Source organism: Argopecten irradians, chromosome 6, assembly GCF_041381155.1.
Source record: "Argopecten irradians isolate NY chromosome 6, Ai_NY, whole genome shotgun sequence".
Taxonomy (NCBI): Eukaryota; Metazoa; Mollusca; class Bivalvia; order Pectinida; family Pectinidae; genus Argopecten; species Argopecten irradians.
The window spans coordinates 27,167,148-27,192,687 of record NC_091139.1 but is presented as its reverse complement, the minus strand read 5'-3'; the positions used below and the strand labels follow the sequence as shown (position 1 = coordinate 27,192,687).

At 36.0% G+C, this 25,540-nt stretch overlaps 1 protein-coding gene across 1 annotated transcript in view; it reads right to left on the bottom strand.

Moving 5' to 3' along the window:
* Nucleotides 1–25,540, bottom strand: part of LOC138326422 (laminin subunit alpha-2-like) — a 117,024-nt gene that overhangs the window by 75,455 nt on the left and 16,029 nt on the right. The window lies entirely within an intron of this gene.

Here is a 25,540-nt window from a genome sequence, read left to right as displayed (position 1 = left end):
TCCTATTGTCAGTTATGGTCATGTTTCGGATGACTGTGATATTTTCACAAGGGAAGTTACTTTTATATATTTAGCAGAGTTGTAACAAATATTAATTAGTCTGTAGCTTTATGCATAATGATGTACACCATTGTGTGGCATCATTGAAACAATAGATTTCATTAGTTAATGATACAAGTAATAAGGTACACTCAAGTCAAGTCACAAACTAAATCAATAACCATAGACTTTACCCAACAAATATCTTTACTTTGTTTTCTTACGAAAAGTCTTAAAATAGTTCAAGGTTACTAATCTGTATTTGCATTTTGTAGAGTTATCTGCCCTTGCGAGTATGCATTAAGACTCTGTGTTTGCGAGGGTAACATCATACATTTTGGAGAAAACAGCATGAATAGTGCCCAAAAAAATGATGATTTTACAATGGTTACCTACCCACAAGGGAGCTAACTCTATAATAAGCAAAGACAGAATTAACCCATAGTTCACCTTTATAAGACTTCTAATAACATTATAAAGGTTTCACTGTCCCACTCTAAGGGTACTTGGACCACTTTATCATGGACACCCACTTTTAAAGGACTGCCAGATTTAACGTTTGTTAACATGTCAGTATTAGCCACCAAGTTGTTTGCTTGTGGTCAAGCGGTCAGTGTTGTGGTCAGTTATACACTTAAACACACTTGAAAGTCAATGAACTTTATCATTGATCGATAGTTTATACCTGCATAAGTAGCCCCACCCTAGCTGTATACGTGTACATGAATTCTTTTATGAGTGGAAACATGTCAGAAATGACAAACATTATTTTCAAATATATTGAATTTCCTTTTCAATAGTCATGATCTTCAAAATTCAATGATGGTATAATTTACCTGAAGAAAACCAAATTTATTTGATAATTGACCAATATATAGCATTTTTAAACACAACCAGGAAATTGAACACCATTATACATGTATATCAATATTGTAAGGTGTAAAAACGAATAATAATCAGGTTACCTGTCATGAAAGTCTTAAAGGTTAAATATTATAGGTATTGATTGTGATGTCATGTGTTTGTGAGCAAAACATTAAAGTTTTCATAGAGAATGATGCAAATTTTACTCACAAAATACCAATATCAGAATTGATAATTTCCTGCAAGGGAGATAACTCATTGACTGATCATGATCCACATTGGTTTGGTTTTGTTAGTTTAACAACATCTTAAAAGTCAGGGTCATTTAAGGATATGTCAGGTTTGTTGGTGGGGTAGCCAAAGTACCTGGAGAAAAAAACATCTGCCAACCATCAGTACTTTTTACGAACTTTATTTTTATAGTAATTGTTACCCAATTGCACCAATGATTATCTCATAAAAGTTCTATTGCCTAAAAATACACACAATTCACAGATACTGTGAAAATACAGCAACCCAAGGAGAAAATATTGCAAACACATTTGTTCCCCTATGTCCCTTAGAATTTATCATGAACTATTGTAACGATTTGTTGAGCATATTTAAGGCCCGAGTCCTGGAGAGAAAGATTCTGAAATAGAACTTTAATAGTTTACTAAGTGGTAAGTATAATTAGTAAATCTGTCTGACAGTTTGATAGATTTCTCACCTGGCCAGGTACGCACTTCACCATGTGTTAACCCTACTCTCATTTTCAGCATGATTAATCTTTGGATATGTTGGGATAAATATAGCAGGCATTAAACAGATCAATGCTTACAGACCTGCTGCTAAGCAGACTCAAGATCTAGAGTTAATCTCAAATCTGCTGTAACCACACAGATTCCCTGGTATTGGGAGTTGATAAAAGACCCTCCCATGCAGGAACTCTAGGCGGACCCATCCTCCCTGCCCCATCCCAATAATATTACCTCTTCGCCCCCATCATCCCTGCCCCACTCCAATAATATTGCCTCTTCGCCCCCATCATCCCTGCCCCACTCCAATAATATTACCTCTTCGCCCCCATCATCCCTGCCCCACTCCAATAATATTACCTCTTCGCCCCCATCATCCCTGCCCCATTCCAATCATGATAACTTCGCTCTCATCTTCCCTGACCCACCCAAATCATATAAATTCCATTATCCCTGCCCCACCCCAATCATGTTAACTCTTCGCCCCCATCCTCCCTGCCCCACCCTAATCATATTAACTCTTTGATCCCATTATCCCTGCCCCATCTCGATCATGTTAACTCTTCGCCCCCATCCTCCCTGACCCACCCCAATCATATAAATTCCATTATCCCTGCCCCATCCCGATCATGTTAACTCTTCGCCCCCATCCTCCCTGTCCCACCCCAATCATATTAACTCTTTGATCCCATTATCCCTGCCCCACCCCATTCATATTAACTCTTTGCCCCCATCCTCCCTGCTCCACCCCAATCATGTTAACTGTATTTTGGCCCCATCCTCCCTGCTCCACCCCAAGCATGTTAGCTCTTTGTCCCCATCCTCCCTGCTCCACCCCTAATATATTAAAGTATTTGACCATCTAAGCACTCCCACACTTCTACGCTCTTTATGAAGATGACATTAAAGGCATTTTTTTAATTTGACACTATTTGTAGTACGATTAATGCTAATTAGCCAAAAGGGATGAAGTAACAAAGAAATCTGTCAATATAATGACGCACTTCTGCTCATCAGGATACGATGACACAATAATTACTTTGATATTACATGAATCAATTTAATTCTTTTTATTTTCCTTATTTCAGCTAATGCTATAGAAGTAATTCCACAGTGCCATGTGACTGTCCATCTAGATGTGACACTACACTGACCACTTCTCAGTTACACATTCGACTGAAGAAGATTGCGCAATACAGTCGAAAATACTGTAAGTCAGAACTTTTTTCTGAGAAATTTAATAATTGGGTAAGTTTTAATTGACCCAAATTATCTGCCTTCTCCTCTTCATTTTTTATTCTTTTTCAGAATCCTGAGCACATTATTGGGTTTGATATGGTATAATTCCTACATCACTTTTTACCCTCCTAGGAAAGCCCCATCACATCTTAGATACAATTAAACTGTGGGATGATCCTCTGAGGCGGATCTGGTAGACATCAGGGGGCATCTTACTGTAAAAACATGGTGATCTGTTTAATCACACTCCGACAAACTCTAGTGCAAGTTTATATCGGTGCATTTCATACACTTACTCCTTCTCTTATGATCTTACCTCGGAACAAATCTTTTACAGATAAGAACATTTTAAATGTTGTAAGATACGATTTGTTACAATCACAAATGTCTTAATTTTAGACAACAGTTTACAGATAGGTTAACATGCTGATTAAACAAACGCTAATATTAGAATAACAGAAAGATAAAGTTTTTATTTGATATATGTTTATTGTGTATGTTTTGTACAGTGTTACACCATATACGCTACAGCACAAACACACCGCGGTGCCGAGTGGTTAAGATGTCCCGACATATTACCACAAGCCCTCCACCTCTGGGATGCGGGTTCGAATCCCATGTGGGGCAGTTGCCAGGTACTGACCGCTGGCCGGTGGTTTTTCTCCGGGTACTCCGGCTTTCCTCCACCAACAAACCTGGCACGTCCTTACATGACCCTGGCTGTTAATAGGACGTAAAACTAAACAAACACACCTTTACACTGAGCACCAAATACAGTACAGAGGAACTTCTTTACTCTAAACACCACATACTGTACCTCTGTAGAACTTTTATAATTCCTAGCACCTATATATGGTAATTAGGAAATTTTCATTCCCAACACCAATATGGTGCTGAGAGACCTTTTGATATTCACACCACATATGGTTCACTTTCAGGAATCTTTCCCTTTCAGTACCATGCACATCAAGCACCACATATGGTCCCTAGAAACCTACACTTTCAAGTACCACATAGAGTCCCAAGAAGACCTACACTTTCAAGCACCACATACGGTCCCTTGGAACCTACACTTTCAAGCACCATCTACCGTCCCTAGGAACCTACACTTTCAAGCACGCAATAACCACATACGGTCCCTTGGAACCTACACTTTCAAGCACCACATACTGTCAGTTTTACAGTAACCAATGTAAAACATAAGATCTTGATTTAAAGATATCAAACTATTTTTCACTCTCATATAATCTTTTTATCACACAAAAAATTTAATTAAATTTTAGAATGATTCAAAATGAAGAAATTCTGCTGTTTGTCCTGCAATGGTTCTTTTATGTCAATTATGCTTAATATTGTGAAGTTTTCTCCTTCCTTATAATGACATCATTGTTATTCTATCATTGTTACTTGATGACCTACATTTTTTTTTCTATAGATGACAAAATGGCAGGTAGATATTAGTTAAATGTTTTTCAGTGGGGCTGATGGAGGGTGGAGGACATTATGACAGGTAATCTAATGATAAGATTATCGTTCACTCAACCACCCGACACCTTTAGCCCGATAAATGTATACACACCTGACATTTCAGGTAATTTTAACCCCAAATTTATAATATTTCACTGCAAAATATCACATTTTCATCATTTATAGATGTATAATTGCTAAAAATTGATTTCAATAGACAATTTTCTCATTTTCTGGTACCATTTTATCAGATGTATATTTTTCAATTAAGTATTTTCATGCTGAAAATTTAGAAAAATTTTAAAAATGTGAACAGGTGGTCATGATTTTGTCTTACAAATGACACAGGAAAAGACATTTATCATCCCAACTAAAGGGAACCAGTCGATCCAACAGGAACCACCTTCGTCATCATTGATGGAATAGCAGGATATTGAAAATTTACTAATACACTTGTCAACGTTTCATTACTTTTTTTACACACACCGAGAAATATAAAATTGATCCAGTCGACAAGTATTTCTTTTATGTCCAACCATCAAATTCGTTTTTATTTCTTAGTTTCCAGCTCCAAATGTTTTGGCGATTGAAGTTGGTTAAAGAAGTGTAAATGATTATTGAGGAAGTCATCCGTTTTAATTCGAGGACGACCAGAAATAATACTTAGTGGAGTCAGGGGAAGGCAGTGTATCTTATTCTTCAATTCTTTATAGCTAACATGCATTCTTATTCGGATAATACGGAAAGATGTAGCCCAAGATATTCCTATGAAAATAAGAACGATTTCATCTCTGGAATCATGTTATCGAGATCCATTTTTGAAAAATTACATGTAAACCATTGATAATTGGTTGATTGAGTTTAATGCCCTTGAATGCATAATAAAAATCTAGAAATATCTGTAAGACATTAAATGCGAAAGCCTTGATATTATGGGACAGATAAGTGGGGGGATAAGGGTGAGGCAGGGAAATGAAGTAAATTGGATTGTTTGAAACTATCACCTACAGATTTATTGAAAAGTGTTTACGATAGATTAACCAAGAAATTATATATAGATAAGGGAGGATTGGGGGAGAGAGGGAGGGAATAAAGTTAAGTTTGTTGGGTTGAGACTCTCACATACAGATTTTGTTCCCACATGATTTTTATACCATGTCCTGTCATGTCACCTATTTACCTACCATGTAGATGAAAGGATGATTTGGGAGAGGGAAGTTTTTTAAGGTTACGACTCTAACATACAGATTTTGTACTCGTATACATATACCCAGTCTTGTCATGTCATCTACTTACCTACCATGATGTATGTATACCTGTAAATCTAACGACACCTATGTGATTAGGGAACACCTGTAATCAGCGGCTCATTCACAAAGCTCCAACGAGAATACAGAAGGAAATTAAGTCATTTAAGTCATGGATAGCCTTGAATGAATGCTATCATTTGTAGTAACAATGGGAGACATTTTCTTGATGCATACCATCGGTTTTACAGAAAACCATACTTATCTAGAATTATGATCAGCATTCACAACAGATTATTAGAGTGAAGGACTCAAGCGAAGCTGTATTTAAGAATTCAGTCGAGGGATAATATTGCTGATGTAGCGATGACACAGGGGGTTAGAAAATTACTGTAGGCCTGTCACACAGAATGGTCTTCAATTTGTCATCACAATTTTGAATAAGTAACATACGGAAGAGATTATAGGTTCTACAGCTGGTCTTAGGGCAATTGTATGGGTACAGCAGACCCTAAAATTACAGAATAAATACTTGATCATGTTCAGAGGTCAGCGGAACCTCGCTGTGTTAGAGAGTCACAGGGTATCTCTCTCACCAGGTAGAAACAACAGTAGAACAAAACGGTGTCTGTTCGGATATCTTTTGGTCTCAGAATGTGGTCCTGAAGGTCATCTATCAGGATTAAGGTTCTACAACACCTGCTGGTGTAACTGGGCCAGGGAACATTAGGGCAGGGAAATAATGTAATACCGTAAATTGGGATATTTTGGATGCAGTTATAGTTTGGCTTATTTGGCATTTGCCATGAAAGCCCCAAAATTAAACACACCAAAATTTGACTTAGTCGGTATCTAAAAGCTGAAATCTCACTTTCTTTAATTACTCTACATTTATGTAATGTATGTGTGAAAACATGAACTCGTGTATATAAGTAAAATATGGTACCTATTATATGGTAAACACAATATAGCAAATTAAATTTTAATGAAGCACATGCCTTACTAGGTCAATTAGCGACCTCCCCACCCTCTGGGCCAGACTGACAGTAATCTGACATCCCTATAACTGTTAAATCAGACATAGCTACACAAAAAAGTACCAGAGTAGAAGACAGCATTCACATGATTGACCCACTAATGAATCAAACTCCATAGATTAAGACATTCTGACCTTAAACCATATGGGACATCTTTTTGGTATATTAAGAAAACTAAAGAAAATCACAACCCCATTCCTCACTCTTGGAACATGACATTATTTTGCTTTCAACTGTGTGAAGTTGATTGTGGTAAGAACTGTTAATTTAGAGCTAATGGATTCAGAAGTGATGTTGCTAAGAAAGGCTGAAGAGGTAAAGTGTATTTTTGAAGGTATAGCTGGGAGGCTGAGGTGGATGACAGACTTGCTACACAGTGGCAGAGCCTTCTTCTTGAACCACTGGTCGTCCTAACTTGATGTCTCTACATTCTGTAGACAGCCATCTGACCATTACCCATTCTGCAGGCCTAATAGACATAAACTAGCCATCAACATATCGGGCCTGACATCCGAGGCCAGAGTTATCAGGGTACAAGGGCGTGAATTAGGGAGTTAATGCTGGTTTTATGTCATGTTCAGCCAAATCAGTGTAACATGGGTACAAATTAAGGATAAGATAGTCTGACAAGGACATTAAATGTAAATCCTTTCACTTACCCCCTGAAGACACATTTCATGTCTTCTATTTCAAAAGCTGGAGCAGTTCATTATGAATTTTCAGGGGTGAATGAATTGAAGGAGAGGAGGATTCAGAATCATCACAAATGCTTAGCTTCCAACCTGAGGGTCGGTTAACTTCATTGAAAGATAATTTGACAAATGACTTTAATTTTAGGAACTTTTTTGGGGTAATTTGGCTAAAATGTTAAGTTAAGCCTTATAAACCCCCTGAAGAAAACCCACATCAATTCAAACAAACTCATATGTTTCCATTGATGAAGGTACTTAGAATTCAAATGCTGAAATGCAAGTTTGGTCTTTTCATGTCTTAAGATGTTTTGTAAAATGCAAAGCCCTTTTGGTTGGAAATCTGCATAAAATACAAGACTTCACTGTTGGTCATATGACAGCGACAGATGTACAACTAAACACAACACCACAATGTAATGCTTATATTTACAGCTTTATTGACGAATAGTTTGGTTTTTTAGGCAGCAGTAAAATGCCTGCATTAATGTAAATGTATTCCAGCCTTGAGATCAATCCCACAAAACACCATTATAAATGGCTGCTGTATTTGATATCGGAGATATGTCAATAAAAAATAATGACTACAATAAAGCTGATCAAAGGCCTATTACTCAACACAAGCTCAGAGTTTACTTTAATATATTCATCAGGTTAGCATATTAATCACTCAATGTCACTTCAAAAGTACAAGGTATTCAATTTATAGTCTAATTCAGGATTCATAACTAAACATGTGATTAGTATACCTGGTGAAGGTATCCCTTATACAATTTTATAAGAACTACAAGCAATTTGTATTGTAGCATTTAGTTCAGTTGTCAGCTAGGCCAGAACAGTCCAATTGTTAAGCAAGAGAGATGTGCATGAAGGTGGCACTAGAAAGGTGCAGTTTTGAAGCAAGAGAGTTGTGTCGGAAAGTGGCATTGAAAAGGGTCCAGTTGCATTGCCAAGTAAAAGAGCTGTGTCTGAAAGTGGCACTAAAACGTGCAGTTTTGAAGCAAGAGAGTAAAGTCTGAAATTGACACTCAAAGGTCCAGTTGTGAAGCAATATTCAAAGAGTTGTGTCAGAAACCAGCAAGAGCAGTTGCAGATACATGTTTTAAACAAAAACATTGTGAATGTATGTGGCAAGAGAGCAAGAGGGTTTTGTCTGAAAGAACCAGTTGTAACATATATAGTGACATCCATTTGTAGGCAATTAGAAAAGTCCCAAATTGTCCTATTACTGACACAGGGACAGAAAAAGACCAGTTGACTCTGCAATACAAGAACTCTGCAGGCTTGTGCGTTGGAATCATATGTCATCACCTTGCTCAGTAATGGTTAACAAGATCGTTTTGTTCATGTATTTCATTACTGAAACAGATATTTTATTTCACTATACTTTACATGCATGCTATACATTTCCTCTTGGCATAAAGGAAATAAAATACCAATGTATATGTTAACACAATCTAATAAATTAAAATGAAGCAAAAAGCAGGTATTTATAATTCAAATGTAACACTGCAGTGCAGAAAATTCATCAAAGCAACAGTCAAAACCAGAGGGTTAGGAGAAATGCAATACTTCATCTTCGTCTACATAGGCTTCTTTATGGCTATTTAGGCGCATGGATTTTATGTAGTCCTAAAAAGATCATTAAACATTTTGTTTTGTTGAGTTTATTTTATCCCTGTATACATATAAAGAAGTCTATTCGTAGTCGGATTCATGGGCCAGTTGTTTTAATGTCTATCCATTACAGAACTTTATAGCCGATAACATTTACACAATCTCACTGTCCCCTCACCCATCAATCTCACTGTCCCCTCACCCATCAATCCCACTGTCCCCTCACCCATCAATCCCACTGTCCCCTCACCCATCAATCTCACTGTCCCCTCACCCATCAATCTCACTGTCCCCTCACCCATCAATCTCACTGTCCCCTCACCCATCAATCCCACTGTCCCCTCACCCATCAATCCCACTGTCCCCTCACCCATCAATCTCACTGTCCCCTCACCCATCAATCTCACTGTCCCCTCACCCATCAATCTCACTGTCCCCTCACCCATCAATCTCACTGTCCCCTCACCCATCAATCTCACTGTCCCCTCACCCATCAATCCCACTGTCCCCTCACCCATCAATCCCACTGTCCCCTCACCCATCAATCCCACTGTCCCCTCACCCATCAATCTCACTGTCCCCTCACCCATCAATCTCACTGTCCCCTCACCCATCAATCTCACTGTCCCCTCACCCATCAATCTCACTGTCCCCTCACCCATCAATCCCACTGTCCCCCTCACCCATCAATCCCACTGTCCCCTCACCCATCAATCCCACTGTCCCCTCACCCATCAATCTCACTGTCCCCTCACCCATCAATCTCACTGTCCCCTCACCCATCAATCTCACTGTCCCCTCACCCATCAATCCCACTGTCCCCTCACCCATCAATCCCACTGTCCCCTCCCCATATCAAGGCCGACACCAGTTTAATGGACCTTTTACCTGGTAAGGAATCCACTGGTTCAACAACCGCTCTATCATCATTGTGTAAGTTTCTTGGCCTTCTCATATTATGTCTGTCTTTATGATTTTTGTCAATGGCGTGTGGGTGTTATGAAGAGGATGTGAGTTGAATATTAAAATGAATAAACATCCAATGACAACTGATAATCTGTAATAAATACACTTCATGTATTTAGTAAATCTAAACTTCTGTTTCATTTCTTTTCATGAAATTTTATTGACATTAAATATATGGTAATACACTGTGAGGTGGATCAAATAACAAGCAAAGTTTTCATAAATTATTTCCATAGATGGCTATTGTCTTCTATTTATTTTAATTTTTTATTCAATTTTCATCATAATAAACAAAACAAAAACTGTGCAATACAGTACAGTAGATGGCATATTATGATATATAACCTAATAGATTAAAAGATTATTTTATATCTTCAACGAAATGAAGGTAGGTAACAAACATTATGAAACAATTTAAAAGGTTCTAAAGGGAGGTAACTCATTTCATCATATGCGGACTAATATTCCGTAGACTTATTTATCAATAGTAGAGCTCTGGCACATTTTTGTATCAACTGTCCAGTTATTCATTGAAAAGATTTCTTTTTCCAATGGGCTATGGGATATTGGTAACATTAACTGTGAATAAAACTTGCTAACTTCTAGAAGCAGACATGGAGTCTCACAATGACAATAATTTTCCTTTAAGAAGTTTATACATTTTATCAAATCTGGCAAGCTATCAATCTGGTGTTATATATAAGTATGATTTCAGAAATCTCATTTCAATACACCTGTATTTTATATTTATCCCAGGTAGATGACCCAGATATGCAAGTGTCACAGAGTAATGCAAATTGCTATTACATAGGAATTTGACACTTAATATATTCAGGCAAATATTTGCTATAAGTTAGATGAGAACTACAAACAGTATTGTGTGTATGCTGTCCGTCTGGAGGTCGCATGTCCCAGCCACACTGACTGTGGAAAGTTCAATGGTTTAGAATTATATCAGTTTTAGAATGGAGAAAAAGGCTGTAAAACTATATAGCAATTACCAAAAGAACTTCCATATTCAAAACATTTTGATTTCATTCAACAATGAATGGTAAGCAATAAAAGAATAACCACATTAATCTAATATTTACAAGCTGAATTTGGTGGAGAGGGAATACCTAAAATATTCTTAGAGATAATCTTATATATTAAGGGGAGGTAATCCAAGGGAGATAATCCTACGACATTTTCATAACCACCTTCCAGTAATTTTTTATCATATTGATGTTTTAAGAAACTCTTTTTGGACATAAAAGCGGAAATCATTTCAAGGGCAATCTTTAATGGTTAATTGACCTCAACATAGCAGGTATTAAAATTGATGAGTCCCAGATGAACAATTGATAAATTACATCATAACTGTGGTCTGACAGCTAAGGTCACAGACAGTTAGGTTGATGAGGATACAGCTGTAGGTTACACCCCACACACCACTGATGGTTTACAGGCCTGTATCAAATCTGACTGGTCTTCTTAATACAGATCCATATTCTCAAAACAGGGAAGCAGGGTTTTTTTTAAATTTATTGGTGTTGGTGGTATATGGCCTGGTGGTCAGTCAACTCTAGCCCTCATTCATCATACAAAGCGACCATTCTTTTTTAGTTAACATTATCTAGTACCATGTTTAATATCATATTTAAATCTGTCATAACAAATTTCAGATAAGTCCTCAAAACCAGTTCATATGATTGACATCAATTTTTTTGTATTCACTGGGGTTTTTTCAACAAAACCGAACAACCTAACAGCATTTTGAAATACCTTTTCTAATGAATTAGTAGCAACCTCTGAAAAATTGCAAAAGCGCCAATATATCAGAAATTGAAGAAACAACAGAAACAGATACAATATGAAAGCAGGAACCTAGCACCACTCGTCTCCGCCCTAACATTTGGAGTGTACTTCCCACAACAAGTGTCTATATATTGGGTATCTTCACCACTTAATACCGTACATGTGTACTGTGTTGAGTGGTGCCAAGCGATTTGGCATTCATTTGAAATAATAGATTAACAGGTAATCCAGAAGTCATTTACCAGATGTCTGGTGGGGCGGTATGACTCACGGAAAATCTTAATACTTCTTCTAAACGATTGTTATAACCATTCAAGTCAGGATTAAGCTTCTCAGGCATATTCATACACATCAAATATAATACATTACTCTCAATTTCCAATACGGAATAGTCATTTGAATGTTTCTGACATTCTGATCACAAAAACAAACATTTTCTTTACTCAAGACGGACTTTTAGTTATTACCTGGCTGATACCTATATGACCTTGGAGTGGAATGAATCAGGTAGTGGATGAGAATGTGGAGAGAACAGCAAGAGGCAAAAAGGACATTATCATTAACACTGATACAAAAAGTGTGATAGAGGCCAAGGTGTCTTAACTTTCTACATGTCCTCCATCACTGCGTCTTGTTTGAAATCTATATGTTAATTAAGCATTTGCCAGATATTGATCAGAAGCTGGTGGTTTTTCTTTCCAGTTTTCTCCATCCCAAAATTCTGTCCTATTCTGGGTGAATGACGCCCTTTTCTAAGATAAGAACAGGATGCAAAACAAAATAAAGGAACAAAACCAAAACCAACTTATCCCTGGGGAAATTCTGTTTTGCTTTCGAAGTCCCATTCAAAGATTGATATCCTAGTTACTAAATTAATCCCTCAATAGAATCATGGGTAGACCGTTTGTCATAGACTCCTAGGTGAAGCAATTAAATGAAGATCCCAGTTCTAAGGTATGATGCCCCTTTTAAGAATTTTTTTTCGGGATCTAGATAGTGGTGATGTGTTGGGCACTTTAACAACTTGGCCACCTCAGCCCCAAATACTATAAAGTACTAGACTATGAACCTATAAATACTATAAAAATAATTGAGCTGGAAAGAGATTATGTGTTGAGTGTGTCAAGATTAGATAAGGAATGTAGATAGGAAAACTAGGTAATGACAAAATCTGTATACATGCATTCTAAAGAGATTTAATAAATTTTACTTAAAAAATAAACCAGATTGGCGTTTTTAGGAACGTACAGGTCAACGATATCAGTCGTACAGATAACAAACAGTGTTATCCATCAGAATATGAATTGTCTATCGTATCGCCATGGATACCAGACAACTGTTTTATTTCTTCAAACAAAATGAAGGAAGATTAAAAAGAGTACACAGGGTTTACTTGTGTAGGAACAGGGTACCCCGCAACAACAGCTGTCGAGGGTCGGTGCTGTAGGATGGCTACGGTAGTTTGAACAAGGTATGTAAAGAAGACATCATAATGATCACTTATAGCAGCTGCTTGTAGCTTTTCATCCCGACTACCAAGTCATAATTTTTCTTGAAACTATTTTAATAATAATGGGAAGGAGAATACAAGTTTGTGTTTCAAACTTCCATGTCGAAAGGGCTATTAAGAGAGGCGGTACCCATAAAAATTACCGAATAAGTGTACTGCAAACTGCCATGTGGCAGGAACTTCAACCACCAAGGTCAGCCCAAGGTCATTTGAAACCATGGTAACGACTTTTCGAAACTGACAGTGTGTCATGGAAACCTGACAGACAGATTATCTCATAGTTAAGTAATTAAAGAAAAATGACATGAAAATCTTAACACGAATCTAAGACAGGCAGACGTTCATTTCAATGATGGTAGATGGATTATCGCCACGATTTGGCAGACGGATTAAACCACCCTTGCTGTGCACTTCCTTCAAACACTTTAGACCACACATCAGTGGTATATTGCATCAATTCACAAACAAAAACAATCTGCAACGAAAAACGTAACATCTTTACATCGCCATGGAGATAACTGAGGAGGCTGTTTTCTGTATACATAGCTGATCATGGTCCAGTTTAACTGTACATGTACAGAGATGATAAATTGGAAGGAAACAACAGCTAATAAACATTTAATAAATTGATCTCAGATAAGATTTAGATGCTTTAACAAAAGTTTCCCAGATATCAAAATACCATAAAACTCTATCCCATTATGGTTTGAAAAAAAAGTTCTATAACAAACACCCTATAACTCAAAAACGTATAATCTTAATCAAATATCAAGTGATTCAAATCAATGGCTTTGAGGAAAAAAATATTAACAATTTGCATAATAAATATTAGTTAATATGTCGTTCCTACAGATTCCCCCAGTCTGTGAGACATAAAGGTTTTTGATGATTAACTTAAAGGAACAGGCCCAAATCTGTTCTTGAAACAAATTTTATATCCAAAATTTGACATAAATGTTTTAAGTAGGTGATCATTATTTTGGGCCATGCAGATCCCAGGTCAATATCTGTGTCTTGCCCTTTCTTCGATCTTTAGTTTTAAGTCGGACCTCAGAACTGAACATTTAATATGTTAAGTGATTGTAAATTTCTAATGTCAAGAGAATATTAATGGTTAAAGTCTTAAACTTTGACAGCTAAGCTTGTATATACCCTCTGCTATGCAAGGAAAGATTTTTAAAGGAGTACCTCAGACACAAGCACTCAAATTTGGTGTTAAAGAAGAACCACATTTTTGCCAACTTTGAAACTTAAATGTTAATCCCTTTGACATAATTGAGGTAAAAGGCAAAATTTGTGCAAGCTCCAGAAGCTTAAGATACAGAACCCTAATTACATAACAGGTCATGTATGTCCCTCTGTCTATCCTGGAGTTAAAAAGAGCATGGATATTGATTTCTCTGACCTTGAGTTAGAAGGTCAAGTGAATATAAATTTGTCTTCCTAACCTAGTAACCTGAGAGTTAGAATAGAGCTATGAGTAACAATTTCCCTCCCATAGTTAAGAGATGGATGATTAATATTACACTCTTTTGCTAATTAGCCTTTACACAGGCCCCACATATTTTGATACCTATATGTCTCACTAAAGATTTGCTGATCTGTGGAGCCCCAGTTAAAGAAATGGACTAGTACTATAAACATGACCTTACACACATAGGCTTCTCTAATTTTACACAGATCATTATAAAACAAATAAAGCAATGATTACAATTTAAATGCTAGCACCTGTATTCCCCCATTGGTAAACACTGATAGAGCAGACTATACGGGTGCCCCCTAACCCTTTTACCAGAACCATATGCTGAGAACACAAAGGTTTCGGCTTTGTTCATTAGGTTTGATCTGGTTGTAAACAAGGACTGTGTCAACATTTGACTATCACATCAGAGATAAGACGCTCCAGTTCTCATGGATTAAAGAATTAGTTTGTTTATTTTAACAGGTGCTAGCTTCATTTATGTCTCTGCGATATTCTAATATTGCTCATGAAAAAAAGACTTAGATCTTCTCTGATCCAGACTAGGTCACAAATCTGCAAAGAGATTTAAATCTGTAATATGGGTACAACGGTCAAATTTAAGAAGCATACAGCCAAACCATATTACCTACCTGACTATTTACAGGAACATGGATATGTATGACTTATATGTATATGTTAAAAAAATTAGCTAGAGTAAAAAAAAAAGTCTTATGGGACCATATATATTACTCCAAGTTATTGAAGTGTTGAGTTAAAATACTGTGAAAATATTAGTTAGACCAAACAAAATACTTCGGATTTAAACAAGGTCTTCAAGTTATATGAGATCAAATTAAAGCAGTTTGACTAAGTGTACTGCAAGATTTGGTCAGGACCACAGGCGCACACACTTTGTTTTAAGACAGAAATTATTATAATAGATATCTTGGTCATATTCTCTGAAAATATATATATATTACTAAGACATTCTCTCAGATTATTTTTTAGTCTGCAAATGGCTTTTTTGAGGACAAAGAAAACAGTTTGATTCTGAAACACATTAGCAACTGTCAAGGTGTGAGTTATACTTCACTTGTTTTTTGTGCCATTTGTCAACCAGATATTTCTTGAACTTTTAACAAGATGCTTGATAAATGCACGGTCTTTTGAATCCATAAAAGGTAAAATACAACAGATAAACATATTTACAATTTAAGCAATGCAAACATTGCTGAAAGTATGCCAACATTTCACAGTAATAGGAACAAGCTATAAAAGCATAATACATGCTCTCTACATCAAAACCACATCTTGAGGAAATGCAAATTAGTTAACTTGGATTGAGGTGGAGAGATACGACAGATATCTCAGGTATGTCCAGCACAACCATATCTCAATCATATCGCGGTCAAATTGCAAGAAAATAAATCCTAGGGCTCTACACTAATCTACAAGGATCTCTAGGTACCTAAATTGGTCGTTTGGTGGCGGGTAAGGGGTCCAAGAGAGTGACGGAGAGATAGAGCATGTGTACGTCCACTCGAAACTCAAGATCTGAGGGGAAGACAAACAAACGCGGGTGGATGACATATGACAACACCTCCGATAAGGATAACTATGTATTGGGGTCAAACTGCTAAAATTGGCTGGATTTCAAATATGTACCTTTGTATATATAACATACCCTGCTGTGGGTCATAGCCCGCTCACCTTGACCTAGTGGATACATACAGGTGAGCAGGGAATGCTAATTAAGTTTCACTATGATGTATTAAATTAAAATCATGATCCCGGATACATGATGTACACCTGCAACCATCAGGGGTTTAAAACTCTTAATTAATCACCATGTATTGTAGGATGTGTAGTATATTTACACTTTGGTTAATCGTAATAGAAACTCATTTTTGAAGATCTTTTAAAGACATGAACTTTTTACACCTGTACATCTTATACAGGTACATTACAAACACACAAATGAGCATAAAGGTGAATTGCACATATGACATAAAGAAAAATGATAATGAAATTTTGACCTTGATACTAATGTAAGGATATTTATTGTGGTTGTTCAGACTATAATTACTTCATGATGATACCAAATACTGAAAACTTTTCTCCAAAATTGTTTGCAATCTAACCTGTGCCAACTATTAATTACATCTTCATTATATACATCAAAAACTTCAAACATGTAACACAGTAGCTGAAATCTCTATATTAATATTACGATATTGAGGGATTCTTATGATGTAGCTGAGCTTGCATATTTGCCCAATTATAATTTACACTGATGAGGTACTGCCTGGTGCTGCCCCAGTGAGAGAGACAGATCTGTGCAACTGTGCATGAAACATCAGCCCAACACGATTTTAATTTTTATACATATGAATTTCTTTGTGAAATAGAACCAGATGTGGTATTAGATCAGGTCTATACAGGAGATCAGCCTTTGATGTGTCCGGTGTTAGGGAAGTAGTCCGGGAGTTAGTGGGTACATGTTAGGGAAGTAGTCCGGGAGTTAGTGGGTACACTCCACCACATAACGAGACATCTTCAGTCCATCTTCACTTTGTTAACCCAACTCCCCACTGTACAAAGTGGTCACACCCATAACACTATAGAGTTATCTACCCTTGTGGATAGGTATCAATTGTGATTCCATTATTTGTGCTTACCTAAATTTTACTTAAATATAACTTTATGTTCAGAAACACATGATGTCATAATTTTACCAACTTGCAAGGGCATTACCTCTGTAATATGCAAGTACAGAATTACTTAATACATGTACTGGTGATTTTTTAGTAGTGACGTCGCTTCGAAATTTTGTTGCACAAAATGGTAATTTCTCCAGCAGTCTATTGTCTTTTATATAAAATATATAAAGTCAGCTTTTTAACAGTAACTCTGTCTTCTTCTCTAGCATTATCCCTCCTATTCATGGATATACGTATACATAATTGTAGTTATCTTCAGTATAGGCCCGCTACCTTATACATATTATCTGTAATTTGTGCTACCTTAAAAACTGCATCTCCGATACAAAATACACAGCCTTACCAATAATTTATATTTATTTGAAGGTGTATGCCTAACTAAATACCTGTGTAATATCATATGCAATCTTAAACTATGAAGTCTAATGTAATGTTTTGATAAATGTGTCAAAATATTTTGTAAAACTCCGATGATTATATTCAAAAAAACAATGAGTTCTTTAATAGTTGCATCATGAATCACTAACGAAATGGAAATTTCTACAAAACCCTCTGTACATTGACACCAGTAACAAGGTAGTCGTATAATTAACACGGAAACTTATAAAAGTTATTTTGTTTGTGTATATCTATATAGCATGTCACTGTTGCATGTAAGTGAGCATGCATGAATTAGTGATGTAGCACATTATGTAATGCTATCTGACCCTCAAAGCTTTATCTTGTCAAAATCCTCCGATTTTCATTTTCGTTTTTGGAAAAGAATAATAAGTGCAGTAACAGTAGTGGTTTCATAAATTATCTATTTTTAAAGCATTATTCAGATTAGCTTGCATTCCGTGTCATATTTACATCACACAATGAGTGCATACAGGTGTCACTTCTATGCATGTTTTCTCTGAATACTGTACATCAATTGTCTATCAGGTGAGAAACACGATATCTTACTAGTGATAACACCAGAAATCTGGTAACAATGATGTATATTTCTATGATAAAATGATGCCTTATAGAGTGTTGTTTACATCCTTATAATATCTCAAATTTGATAATAGCCTGGTGTTTTAAAGAAAAATTTGAGTTTCAGCAGCCTCAGGCATCATTGAACATAAACAGCTGCGGTTTCATGCTCAAAATATTGGTTTTTTTTTGTTTTGCTGTTTCATGTTCAAAAAGTTGCATTTTGGAGTTGTTGTTTCATGTTCATTATGGAGTTACTGTTTCATGTTCAAAAGGTTGCATTTTGGAGTTGCCCTTTCATGTTCATTATGGAGTGGCTGTTTCATGCTCTAAAGGTTGCATTTTGGAGTTCCTCTTTCATGTTGATTTTGATGTTCAAAAGGATGCATTTTAAAGTTGCTGTTTAATATTCAAAAGGCTGCAATTTTGTGTTGCTGCTTCATGTAGCACGGGTTCAGAATTGGCATTATTTGCTGTTCTATACAGATGTTCTTGATGTTGATGATTTATTTTTATTTTTTTTTTAATTTTATTTTTTTGTTGGACAAGGCTGCTTTATAATTATGCTTTTGGTGTTGCTTTCCCAAACAACATTTATTGCTCTAAAAAATGTCGGTGTTGTCACTATATAAGGCTTTGGTCATAAAGGATCAGATAATTTTACAAATGTTGCTCTGCTATTCACTGTAGATGTCTTGTTCCTCAGGTGTGGTTGTGCCGTCAACCAAGGAATCAGTAGCTACCCCATTTACCAGTTTGATATTCTATTGATATCACCCTTATATTTTATATAGTTATAGACAGAGTCAAGGCCCAGAACAGAACAAGCTGCAATATGATATCTCTTGACAGTACAGCTTTGAGCAGCTCTGAGGTGACGACAACTGTGGTAGGTGTACAAGAAAAATGGCTCCCTTCTCTTTGATAGACAGGTCAAATTTTAAACTCATTATTTCTCTTGAACTTGAATGGAAATTCATTTTTTATAATTTATATTTCACTGTTGGTAATGGCAAGTCCCATAAATCATATAGCAGTATGGAACAAAAGCCAGGGGTATAAGTCTGCTTCTCTGACATGGGGAGACATTCCACACCTGGCACAGGTTACCATTATACAGGTGTATCTACAGGTGATAAGATTTACACCTACACTGGTATACTTACATGCAGGAAAAACATTCTTTTTTACCTGGCAAGCCTGGTTTTGAGAAGCTGATGAAAAGTTCAAATTTCATCACCTTTTTAGTATATATGTGTCATCAATCAACTAGCTGTTAAGTATGATGGCTAAACCTACAACATAATACTGTAAAAGACTATAGTTTTCCCTGTAGTTAATATTTCACTACCCTGGTATCATTTTCAGTTTCATGAAATGTTCCCATGTATTATAATCACTACTCAAATGAACTACAGAGCTTCAAAAAGTTGACACTTTAGCTTGAATTTGAACTGTTTATGTTTTTCGTCTGAATACGATAGCTTTAAAAAGCTCAAATGGCTCGAGTGTACAGGTCCATGGTTCAAGTCCCAGTATGATTGTTGCATAATGCCCTTACCATAACACAACACAATGCTTATATCAGACTAATTATCATCTAAGTGATGTATTATTATGAATGAAATTTCAGCAAGAATTCAACAAGGTTATTCTAAAGAAGGAAATTTACATGGAAATGAATTTGAACACACACAGTATAAATGAGACTAAGTGACAGCTTTTATGGTCTCAATAGGAATTAATACAGAGCTATTTATACAATTCATCATTTACCTGTTATCACAAGCGACTATGGGAATTGAAACATACTGTTAGTGTTAATTAACTGTGAAATCATATGTATGGTAATTAATGTAAAACAATAGCTGATTAGTTGTTAGACAATGTAATCAATCATTTGTCAGCCGACCACTGTGTCTTCTATCATAGAAGTATATGACAAGAATACCATGCCAGTGAGTTTATACATGGTTATCATAAAAAGACATAAGTAGTCTTTTTTTCAATATTTATGCTTTTACATATGTTTGATGTCTCCCAATATAATGTCTATCTGGTAATGGGTTTTTATAGCTGAAAGTGTCCTAAGATAATGCTTTTAAATATGTTTGATGTCTCCCAATATACTGTGTTTATCTGGGTTTTTACAGTTGAAAATGTCCCAATATAATCTTAATATGATATCATAAATACTCATACAACTGTATTGTATATTTCCTAAATGGCTCCAATATTGGGCATGTTACTACATGTAGATATCTAAGATAGGTAGCCAACAACTACTACCTTATCCAAAAGGTCTCGGATGTCCATTAACCTTATGGATGATAAACGGTACACAATTTCTTATACTAAAAAAAAAAACCAAAAAAAAACCAGACAGCTGACAAGTCAGTGAAAGCGTATGCATTTACCTCTCACAGAGATTGCAGCGTTGGTGACATTTTTAACACTTACATACACATTTACGGTAATGACATTACATACCTGCTGACAATCCTACCAAAAAGGTAAACAATATATCCTGGTGTTTGCTGAACGCGTCATAATGCAATTTTATGACTGGAAAGTGCAAGTGATTTATAAATATTAGCTTGTGTTTGTCTGTGGTTCAAGGACCAGACAGGATACGGTCTGGGTATCACACCCTTTTATTTAACAACAAATTAAACCGCAAATAAAAATAAAATGTCTCATAGGTCATCCCTAGACCGCAGACCGGAACACTCCCTAGTAAGTTAACCACAATCCCCAAACTCTCTGCTAATAAGGTCACAGAAAAAAACCTACCTATAGAGCTTTAGAAAGTAAAACATCAAATAACAAGCAAATGCATTGAAGGGAAAGTTTGTGCTAGCTACAGACTGGGAGTAAAATTATTATGCTTGTTGATCATAAATACCAATTTATAGTGCTATCTCACCGAAACACACTGACGAAAAAAATTATATACCGGGTAGTCTTGTTGGTGGGTTGGGTGGTTCAAGTGAACATTAAATAGGGAGGTTTATTTGGCTTAACATCTTGTTAACAGCCAGGGTCATGTAAGGACATGCCAGGTTTGTTGGTGGAGGAAGATCGGAGTACCCAGAGAAAAATCATAGACCAGCAGTCAGTATTTGGCAATTGCCCCACATAGGATTCTAACTCGCGACCCAGAGGTGAAAGGCTTGTGGTAATATCAGGGAAGGTTGTCACTCTTAAGTTTTTCTCTATTTTTACACAGTTTAAGTCAAATATGCTAATGCAACAGAATAAAACATAGCATAAGATATAAGGAGGCTTCCACAGTAACTTATAGAGACAGATAGTCTTTATAGCACAATGCTTGGAATGTCTTATTATGACAATATCCTACTTCTAAGTCCACGGTAGATTAACATAATATCAGTATCAAATGTATAGGTATCATCTTCAGTTCTACTACTCCTTTATCAGACTCTGACCTTCCCTGCCCTTCAAAATTATCCATTATAGGAAAAAAACAGCACCATTTGCAGATTTGATTCAGTCTGACATTTAGTTGAAAGAAAATGATTGTATCAAAGCTATGATCGGATACAGCTGTATTGTTAGAAGCAATTGTTTTGAGGCCCCAAAAAGCAAATCTTTCTACAGAGAAAATATCTTTCTATGAAGCATACCACAATCAAAACAGCATAAGCAGTTAACTTTGTACTAACAACCAAGGGAAGACAACTGGAGCTTTGACAGTTTCAAAATCATCCACGAGGAAACTCTTACAAATTTGCAGTTTATACTGCAATAGCATATGTTGAAACAATAAACTGGTATCATACTGCAGCATGCACTGCAATGCAGCATGCTTCATTATGCATATGATGCAATCATGCTGTAGCGACTCAGATTTGCAAGAATGCATGGCAGTCAGTTTCTAATCAATAAGGGCAGGCAACTCAAATCATCAAGGAGGGACAACTCCAAATTAACATTGAAGGTCAGAGAAGCAGGCACAAGCACTGATAAGGATACACAACTCCAAACTATCATGAATGTTGAAAATATTTTATTCTACTTGTCTAAACCTAACAGGTTTTACTATCATAGCTTCACCCCAGCCAATTCTCTATTAGGACATTTAACATTGACCAACAGTGACCAGTAGTGACCAGTACACATTTTTACCTATCCAGGTGACATTATCTCAGGGGATCAGCATTAAGTTATTGCTACAGTTGCGTAAGGGTACTTTATGTGGACAATAGTCTGGATATCTTTATAAGGAACATTATAGACTTTAGCTACTTAAACAGCTGTGATATTACACAAACAATGTCGCCCATCTGTGGGTGGTCCTCGCTACAACCTACTTAATATTTGTCTTACCTCTCAATAAGGGCCTGTAATTACAACAAATCCCTTACCGGGGTCTGCGGGAAGGATTACACCTAAACACCTGTATTTATGCCGATCTTTTACATCCTATAGACCTTATGTTTAAGTAGTAGATGAAAATACAACTCTAAAATAAAACTCAATTGAGGATCAGACTTGTTACAAGGTGTTATTTTCTTGTCATCTGAAAGTCAAGAGGTCTTCATTTCAAATCTATACAGTTAGTACATGCCTGTCTTGTCACTGAAATGAAACTATACAGTAAATCATGACATTATCTGCACATTCAAACATCAGAGCTCATGCTGCTTCCATCTTTAAATAGTCATCTACATAGCAAAAACAAATAATCATTTGCATTTTATACCTAAAAATCTGACAATGCAATTGATATTGTAAAGCAGATGACCTATAATAAATATATATCATGATTCCTTCACAAACGTTGCACCATGGGATACATACCGGTATCATACAATGCAAGTAATTGGAACGATAATTTGTTTTGGTTAATTTCATATTTGAATTGCAATGATATATTTCCTGTGTACCACCCATTGGTTGTAACTAAGCTACAAGTAACTATAGTTATAGTATCTCCAGTTATCAGAGCATGCTCTCTATAATACCCCTTTTTTGTGTCTGCCGAATTCCAATTCAGCAGGTGTTATGACGTGGAGCGTTTATCAACCTCGGAACAAAGTGAGCGATCACTTGACTAAGCACTGCCGGATATGGAAACTTATCCCCGTAATTACAGAGTGTGGGGGCAATCAAAGAGGTTTTCACAAATCAATTTATTCAAGCAATACAAGTTGACATTTTGTCCTGAAAAGGATACACAACAGTAATTCACTCCGAGTCTTAATCATACCATTCTGCTATGTATGCATGCATGTGTGTGTGTTTTCTGTACAAAGAACATAAAATGTCTCAACGATCATAAGCTTTAGATACGTGTACGAAGGAAGTGTCTCGTTGTACGATTGAGGGATTAAGGAATAGTTCTCCGTACTTCATCATCTTGAGTAGCCGACCTCGGATTTGTAAATGACAGATTTCCAAGTTATACCTACCGGTATGCACTTGTGACCTCACACAAGCTCATATACATGAAGTAAACAATAACCTGGATTTAAATATATCTTTTTCAGTAAAGTCGTTTAACCTATTTATTCCACAACTCCCAACCTATCTGTATAAACCTAGAACACTCAAAGATTGTTTTTTTCTATTTATGATTTGAACCACTTCTAAGCTTTTGTATTAATTAAAACAAATTCCATGTTATATTTTCACAATAATAAGATAATTCAAGGATATGTTTAAGTAGCTATGGAAATACAACTAGGAAATGAACAGGATTGGGGTATAAAAATGAACTTAGATATTTTATCTAAAGGGAACATATTTAGAAATACAATTGTACATTAACTGGTGTTAACAGTTATACATTTTGATAACAATTGGATTGTGACAATACGTGAAATCTCATCTTGATCAGCAAGTCAATAAAATATAAAACCCATTATTCGAAATCTACACAAAACCCAGTTTTACCATAACAAAATGCTGTAGTAGAGCTATTATCTGCAATCTATACACATAAATACAAGTTCACTGTAACAAAATACTATGCAAAGGTGATTGAGAGTGAAAACTTTAGAATTGTTCAAATGTTAAAATCTCCAGTACTGCACATAAAATTATGTTCAAACTTTGTAAAAAAAAAACCAACTCCATTTTCTTAATTTTGCCAACAAAGAAAGCTTTAACATGTAATATATATTTTTTTTTTATAAAGAAAAAACATTTGTATCTTTGTATCTAATAATTTATGTGTATACATAAATTTTGTTTAAACATTCACATCAAAAAAAGACATCAATGATTTGATAATGCATTAATCTGTTAAAAATAATAACTGTTCTATCAATCATCCGTGACAGGTCAGGGAGGTTTGCGTGTTTTGAAATAATCAATTCATCAATGACTATAAATTCCTTTAAAACAAATCTCGTTTGAGACAATTATTTGTAATTGATCGATTACACCCTTTACGACATTTTACAGAACAAAACGACACGATAAAGACATTATATATACTATGGTGCTGTAGATTGGCTTTGTACTTTTTATCATTTAATGTGCTCCCAGGTACCTACCAATCATCTGCATTATCAAGATATAGGTCAGGTAGTTACATACCTGTATAACCTGGTCACTTTAGTCTGTAACAATGCATGCTACTTATATACATATGCATGTCATTCTTCATAATCTACGATTACTGACGGTAAATCTTGAACATTTGCATAAACTATCAACTAAATAACTAAATATTGCTGCTATGATAAAAATGCACCACTTGGGAGTCAAGAAGCTATGTGATTGGATTCTGGACAGAACTGGACAGTATCCATGGACATGGCACTAAATGTCGCCCCCCCTCCCACCACCTATACTATGATTTTAAGAGAAGATAACTCTGTTATATGTAAAGATGGACAAAATTTCACATGCACTCTATTTGACCGGATTTGACCGTTTGGTTTGAGTGCCTGTGTAAATATCCAATTACCTAACAGCCAAGGTCATGTAAGGATGTATCAGGCTTATAGGTGTAGAAAAGTTGGAGTACCCAGAGAAAAACCACCGACCAGTGGTCAGTGCCTGGATATCTGCCCCATTGGACTTGATGATGTTTCTATAACATTAGTTAGAAGTAATATGCAGAATGCGATAGTCGATCTTTTCTGCTGTTTGAAAAAACAGGGTTTTGGGTTTTATTAGTTTATAGTGCTATTCAAATTAATTCACAGCCAGGGTC